The sequence below is a fragment of the Arachis ipaensis genome, chromosome B1 (assembly GCF_059453495.1).
Source record: "Arachis ipaensis isolate K30076 ecotype BB chromosome B1, ASM5945349v1, whole genome shotgun sequence".
NCBI lineage: Eukaryota > Viridiplantae > Streptophyta > Magnoliopsida > Fabales > Fabaceae > Arachis > Arachis ipaensis.
The window spans coordinates 47,130,782-47,137,795 of record NC_142436.1 but is presented as its reverse complement, the minus strand read 5'-3'; the positions used below and the strand labels follow the sequence as shown (position 1 = coordinate 47,137,795).

General features: G+C 34.9%; 1 non-coding gene across 1 annotated transcript; it reads left to right on the top strand.

The window, feature by feature from the left end:
• The first annotated feature begins 956 nt into the window (after positions 1-956).
• On the top strand, positions 957-1,064 carry LOC148576458 (small nucleolar RNA R71). Its single transcript, XR_015904526.1, has one exon. It is a non-coding gene; the product is annotated as a small nucleolar RNA R71 (small nucleolar RNA).
• The last annotated feature ends 5,950 nt before the right edge of the window (positions 1,065-7,014 follow it).

Sequence of the window (7,014 nt, the reverse complement as noted above, 5' to 3'; positions counted from 1 at the left end):
TGCTGCTTGTTTCTGGCGTTCAACGCCAGATCCATGCTCTGTTCTGGTGTTGAACGCCAGCCAGATGCTCTTTACTGGCGTTTAAACGCCAGTAAGCCCTTCCTCCAGGGTGTGATTTTTCTTCTGCTGTTTTTGATTCTGTTTTTGATTTTTCTATTTATTTTGTGACTCCACATGATCATGAACCTAATAAAACATGAAAGAACAATAAAATAAAAATAAAATTAGATAAATAAAAATTGGGTTGCCTCCCAACAAGCGCTTCTTTAATGTCAATAGCTTGATAGTGGGCTCTCATGGAGCCACACAGGTGATCAGGTCAATTTTATAGACTTCCCAACACCAAACTTAGAGTTTGGATATGGGAGTTCAATACCAAACTTAGAGTTTGGCTGAGGCCTCCCAACACCAAACTTAGAGTTTGACTGTGGGGGCTTTAGTTGACTCTGTACTGAGAGAAGCTTTTCATGCTTCCTCTCCATTGTTACAGAAGGAGATTCTTGAGTTTTAAACACAAGGTTGTCCTTATTCAGTTGAAGGATCAATTCTCCTCTGTCTACATCAATCACAGCTTTTGCTGTGGCTAGGAAGGGTCTTCCAAGGATGATGGATTCATCTTCATCCTTCCCAGTGTCTAGGATTATGAAATCAGCAGGGATGTAAAGGCCTTCAACCTTTACTAACACGTCCTCTACCTGACCATAAGCCTCTTTTCTTGAATTGTCTGCCATCTCTAATGAGATTTTAGCAGCTTGTACCTCAAAGATTGTCCCATTACTCACAGGATTCCTCTCAGAAGTGTACATGAACTGGTTATTAGCAACCATGTCAATGAGTTCTTGAGCTTCTGCAGGCGTTTTCTTTAGATGAATGGATCCACCTGCAGAAGTATCCAATGACATCTTAGCTAATTCAGACAGACCATCATAGAATATATCCAGGATGGTCCATTTTGAAAGCATGTTAGAAGGACACTTTTTGGTCAGTTCTTTGTATCTCTCCCAAGCTTCATAGAGGGATTCACCTTCTTTTTGTTTGAAGGTTTGAACATCCACTCTAAGCTTACTCAGCTTTTGAGGAGGAAAGAACTTGGCTAAGAAAGCCTTGACCAGCTTATCCCAAGAGTTCAGGCTATCCTTAGGTTGAGAGTCCAACCATATTCTAGCTCTGTCTCTTACAGCAAACGGGAAAAGCATGAGCCTGTAGACTTCAAGATCTACTCCATTAGTCTGAACAGTGTCACATATCTGCAAGAATTCAGTTAAGAACTGAAAGGGATATTCAGATGGAAGTCCATGAAACTTGCAGTTTTGTTGCATCAGAGAAACTAATTGAGGTTTAAGCTCAAAATTGTTTGCTCCAATGGTAGGGATGGAGATGCTTCTTCCATGTAAATTGGAATTAGGTGTAGTAAAGTCACCAAGCATCCTCCTTGCATTATTATTATTTTCGGCTGCCATATCCTCTTCTTGTTCGAAAATTCCTGTAAGGTTGTCTCTGGATTGTTGTATTTTAGCTTATCTTAGTTTTCTTTTCAGAGTCCTTTCAGGTTCAGGATCTGCTTCAACAAGAATGTTCTTGTCCTTGCTCTTGCTCATATGAAAAAGAAGGGAACAGAAAAATAATAATAGGGATCTTTTTTACCACAGTATAGAGGTTCCCTTGTTGTTAGTAGAAGAAGAAAGGAATAAGAGTGAAGAAGAATGGATAATCCAAACACAAGGGTGAGGAGAGCATAGATATGAGATGAAGAGAAGTGTTAGTAAGTAATTAAATAAATAGAAGGAGATGAGAGAGAGAATTTCGAAAATTAATTTTTGAAAAAGAGTTAATGATTTTCGAAAATTAAAATCAAAAATTGAAATAATTAGTTAATTAAAAAGAAATTTTGAAAAACAGGGAAGTATTTTCGAAAATAAGAGAGGAAAAAGTAGTTAGGTGGTTTTGAAAAAGATAAGAAACAAACAAAAAGTTAATTAGTTAGTTGAAACAAATTTTGAAAATCAATTTTTAAAAGATAAGAAGATAAGAAGTTAGAAAAGATATTTGAAAAAGATAAGATAAAAAAGATATTTTTGAAAAGATATGATTGAAATTAGTTTTGAAAAAGATTTGATTTTTAAAATCACAATTAATGACTTGATTCACAAGAAATCACAAGATATGATTCTAGAACTTAAAGTTTGAATCTTTCTTAACAAGTAAGTAACAAACTTGAAATTTTTGAATCAAAGCATTAATTGTTGATGATATTTTCGAAAATATGATGTAAAATTACGAAAAAGATTTTTAAAAAAATATTTTTAAAATTTTCAAAAATAAATAGGAAAAGTGAAAAAGATTTGATTTTTGAAAAAGATAAGATTTTTAAATTGAAAATTTGATTTGACTCATAAGAAACAATTGAATTTTTTTTTAATTTTTAAAAAAGTCAATCCAAATTTTCGAAATTTATGAGAGAAAAAAAAAAGGAAAGATTTTTTTTATTTTTGAATTTTTAATGATGAGAGAGAAAAACATGAAAAAGACTCAATACATGAGAATTTTAGATCAAAACAATGAATGCATGCAAGAATGCTATGAATGTCAAGATGAACACCAAGAACACTTTGAAGATTATGATGAACATCAAGAACATATTTTTGAAAAATTTTTCAAGAAAAGAAAACATGCAAGACATCAAACTTAGAAATTTTTTATGTATAGACACTATGAATGCAAGAATGCATATGAAAAACAAGAAAAGACACAAAACAAGAAAATATGAAGATCAAACAAGAAGATTGGCCAAGAACAACTTGAAGATCATGAAGAACACTATGAATGCATGAATTTTTGAAAAATGCATAAAAATTTTTTAGAAAAAATGCAATTGACAACAAACTTAAAAATTGACTCAAGACTCAAACAAGAAACACAAAATATTTTTGATTTTATGATTTTATTATTTTTTTGGATTTTTGTATATTTTTATTTTTATTTTTTTGAAAATTATTTGAAGAAGAAAAATAAAGATTTCAAAAATTTTAATATGAATTCCAGGAATCTTGTGCTCTTTAGTTTAAAGCTCCAATCTGAGGGTTAGACATGGCTTAATAGCCAGCCAAGCTTTAGTATGCTATTACATGCATTGAAGTGATTAGTTGAATCCTCAGTCCAAAGGAATTTAGACATGGCTTTACAGCCAGCCAGGATTTAACAAATCATCATGAAGCACTAGAATTCATTCTTAAAAATTCTGAAACAATTTTCGAAAACAAAAGGAAAAAAAAATTTTTGAATATTAATTGGGAAAAACGAAAAAGAAGAAAGTATTTTTGAAAAATTTTTGAAAACTTTTTGAAAATAAAATAAGAAGAAAATTACCCAATCTGAGCAACACGATGAACCGTCAGTTGTCCAAACTCGAACAATCCCCGGCAACGGCGCCAAAAACTTGGTGCACGAAATTGTGATCTCTGGTAATGGCTCCAAAAACTTGGTGCACTAATCTTAATTCATAATTTGTCACAACTTCGATACAACTAACCAGCAAGTGCACTGGGTCGTCCAAGTAATAAAACCTTACGTGAGTAAGGGTCGATCCCATTGAGATTGTCGGCTTGAAGCAAGCTATGGTCATCTTGTAAATCTCAGTCAGGCGGATATCAAATGGTTATAGTATTTTCGAATAATAATAATAAATAAACAGAAAATAAAGATAAAAATACTTATGTATATCATTGGTGAGAATTTCAGATAAGCGTATAGAGATGCTTCCGTTCCTCTGAATCTCTGCTTTCCCGCTGTCTTCATCCAATCAGTCTTACTCCTTTCCATGGCAAGCTTTCTGTACGGGCATCACCGTTGTCAATGGCTACATCCAATCCTCTCTGTGAAAAAGGTCCAAATGCTTTGTCACGGCACGGCTAATCATCAAGAGGTTCTCGATCATACTGGAATAGGGTTCACCCTCCTTTTGCGTCTGTCACTACGCCCAGCACTCGCGAGTTTGAAGTTTGTCACAGCCATCCCTTCCCAGATCCTACTCGGAACACCATGGACAAGGTTTAGACTTTCCGGATCTCAGGAATGGCCATCCATGGGTTCTAACTTATACCACGAAGATTCTAATATCTCGAACTCGGTCCTCTGTATTAGATATCTAAGAGATACTCATTCTAGCTTGTTTGCATGTAGAACGGAAGTGTTTGTCAGGCACGCGTTCATAAGTGAGAATGATGATGAGCGTCACATAATCATCACATTCATCATGTTCTTGGGTGCGAATGGATATCTTAGAAGTGGAATAAGTTGAATTGAATATAAGACAGTAGTACTTTGCATTAAATTATGAGGAACAGCAGAGCTCCACACCTTAATCTATGTAGTGCAGAAACTCTACCGTTGAAAATACATAAGTGATGAAGGTCCAGGCATGGCCGAATGGCCAGCCCCCCTACGTGATCAATATGATCCAAAGTTGAACTAAAAATCATAAGATGTCCTAAATACAATAGTAAAAAGTCCTATTTATACTAAACTAGCTACTAGGGTTTACAGAAGTAAGTAATTGATGCATAAATCCACTTTCGGGTCCCACTTGGTGTGTGCTTGGGCTGAGCTTGAATGTTACACGTGTAGAGGCTTCTTCTGGAGTTGAACGCCAAGTTGTAACGTATTTTTGGTGTTTAACTCTGGTTCGTGACGTATTTCTGGCGTTTAACTCCAGACTGCAGCGTAGAACTGGCGTTCAACGCCCTTTTGCATCATCTAAACTCGGCCAAAGTATGGACTATTATATATTGCTGGAAATCCCTGGATATCTACTTTCGAACGAAATTGGAAGCGCGCCATTTGGGGTTCTGTAGCTCCAGAAAATCCACTTTGAGTGCAGGGAGGTCAGAATCCAACAGCATCAGCAGTCCTTCTTCAACCTCTGAATCTGATTTTTGCTCAAGTCCCTCAATTTCAGTCAGAAAATACCTGAAATCACAGAAAAACACACAAACTCATAGTAAAGTCCAGAAATATGAATTTAACATAAAAACTAATAAAAACATCCCTAAAAGTAACTAGATCCTACTAAAAACATACTAAAAACAATGCCAAAAAGCGTATAAATTATCCGCTCATCAGGAATTAAAGAAAGACATGATAAATAAAACTCAAAGGAATCAATTAAAAATAAAAGTAACTCTTGTATTAATAAATTCTAAAATAATCCAATAGTAAAATTGAGTAAATTAAAGGACATGGAAGAGTAAAGCCAAGCAAAGAAGACGAACTAGAATGACGAAGTCTTGATGAGGTAATAACTCTTCTCAATATCTCAATGCAAAAAGCAATAGAAATAAAAATCCTAAGAACTATGAATGTGTAGACAGAAAACCTAGAGGAGGAGTAAAACTAGATCTAAAAACTAAAACTGGTAGAATGAATGTTGTTCTTGGTTTCTGCATGTTCTCTAGCTCTAGTCTGCTTCTCTGGGCCGAAAACTGGGTCTAAACAGGGCCCAAAATTGCACCCAGCGAATTCTGCAGATTTTGCAGATCGCGCACGTTACGCAATCGAGTCATTCATGCGGACGCGTCATTCGGCGTTTTGTCCTGCCACGCGAGCGCGTCGTTCACGCCTCCACGTCACCTGTGCTATTCCAATCCGCGCGGTTGCGTGAGCCATGCAGCCGCGTCACTGTGATTTCCTCTCTTTCGCGCGGTCGCGTGAGCCATGCGGCCGCGTCACTTCTCGCTGGTCATCTCCTTAATTTCTTGTGTTCCTTCTATTTTTGCAAGCTTCCTTTCTAATCTCCAACTCATTCATGCCCTATAAAGCCTGAAACACTTAACACACAGATCACGGCAACGAATGAAATAAAGGAGAATTAAAATACGTAATTAAAAGTCTCTAGGAAGCAAGTTTTCAATCATGTAATAATTTTAGGAAGGAAATATAAATGCATGCTAATCATATGAATAAGTGGGTAAAGATCATGATAAAACCACACAATTAAGCACATTATAAACCATAAAATAGTGGTTTATCAACCTCCCCACACTTAAACATTAGCATGTCATCATGCTTAGTTGAAGGAGATAAAATAAATGAGTAGGAACATGTAAAACTCATGCAATGCAATGCAACCTATATATGTGAATGCAACTATATGATTCTTGTCCACTTGATCAATAGTAAATAAGCTCTTCAAAATAATTACAAATCAAATTCCACTAATTCAATTCTCATACAGTAAGAACAGATAAAAATGCAAGAAGGTAGCTCATGAAAGCAGGGAACATAGAATTTTAAGCATTGAACCCTCACTGATGATGTGTGTACGCTCTAATCTCTCTAGTGTATAGGGCAATCACTCTATCCTTCTCTAATCATGCTCTCTAATTTTTGTTCTTCTCTTAACCAGTCAACAACATTTAATATACCAATGCAAACATCATGAGGTCTTTTCAAGGTTGTAATGGGGCCAAGGTAATGGTAAGGATACATATATGGCTAAGTAAGCTTATAAACTGAATCTTTAATTAACCCAAGCTTTAACATAACCTATATATATTCTATATAACTTTAGAATTCATACCTAGCTACCCAGAATTTTCTTTTCACATTCCAAACTCGTGTATCAACTTTCAATTTTAATTTTATCATACATGCATTGATCTTTGAATTCTTAACTTAACATTGGGTTAATTTTGTCCCCTTATTTATTTATTGAATATTTTTGTTTTTTTTTTTTGAAATAAACATAAAATTAAACATAGCTTATCAATGCACATAGATTTTTAATTCTTATAGTTTCACATGAGTAGGTATCCAAATTCCCATTATATTATCATGACACATTCCCTTATTATCTTTTGTTCCCACAATTTTTTATACTTAATTAGCACACACGATTCTATCTTAAGCTAACCAAAGATTCAATTTGGGATATATAATTGTTTTTCCGCTTAAGGTTAGTAATGTGGTAAAATATAGAACAAATGGGATTTAAAGGCTCAAAGTGGCTAACAAAGGTAA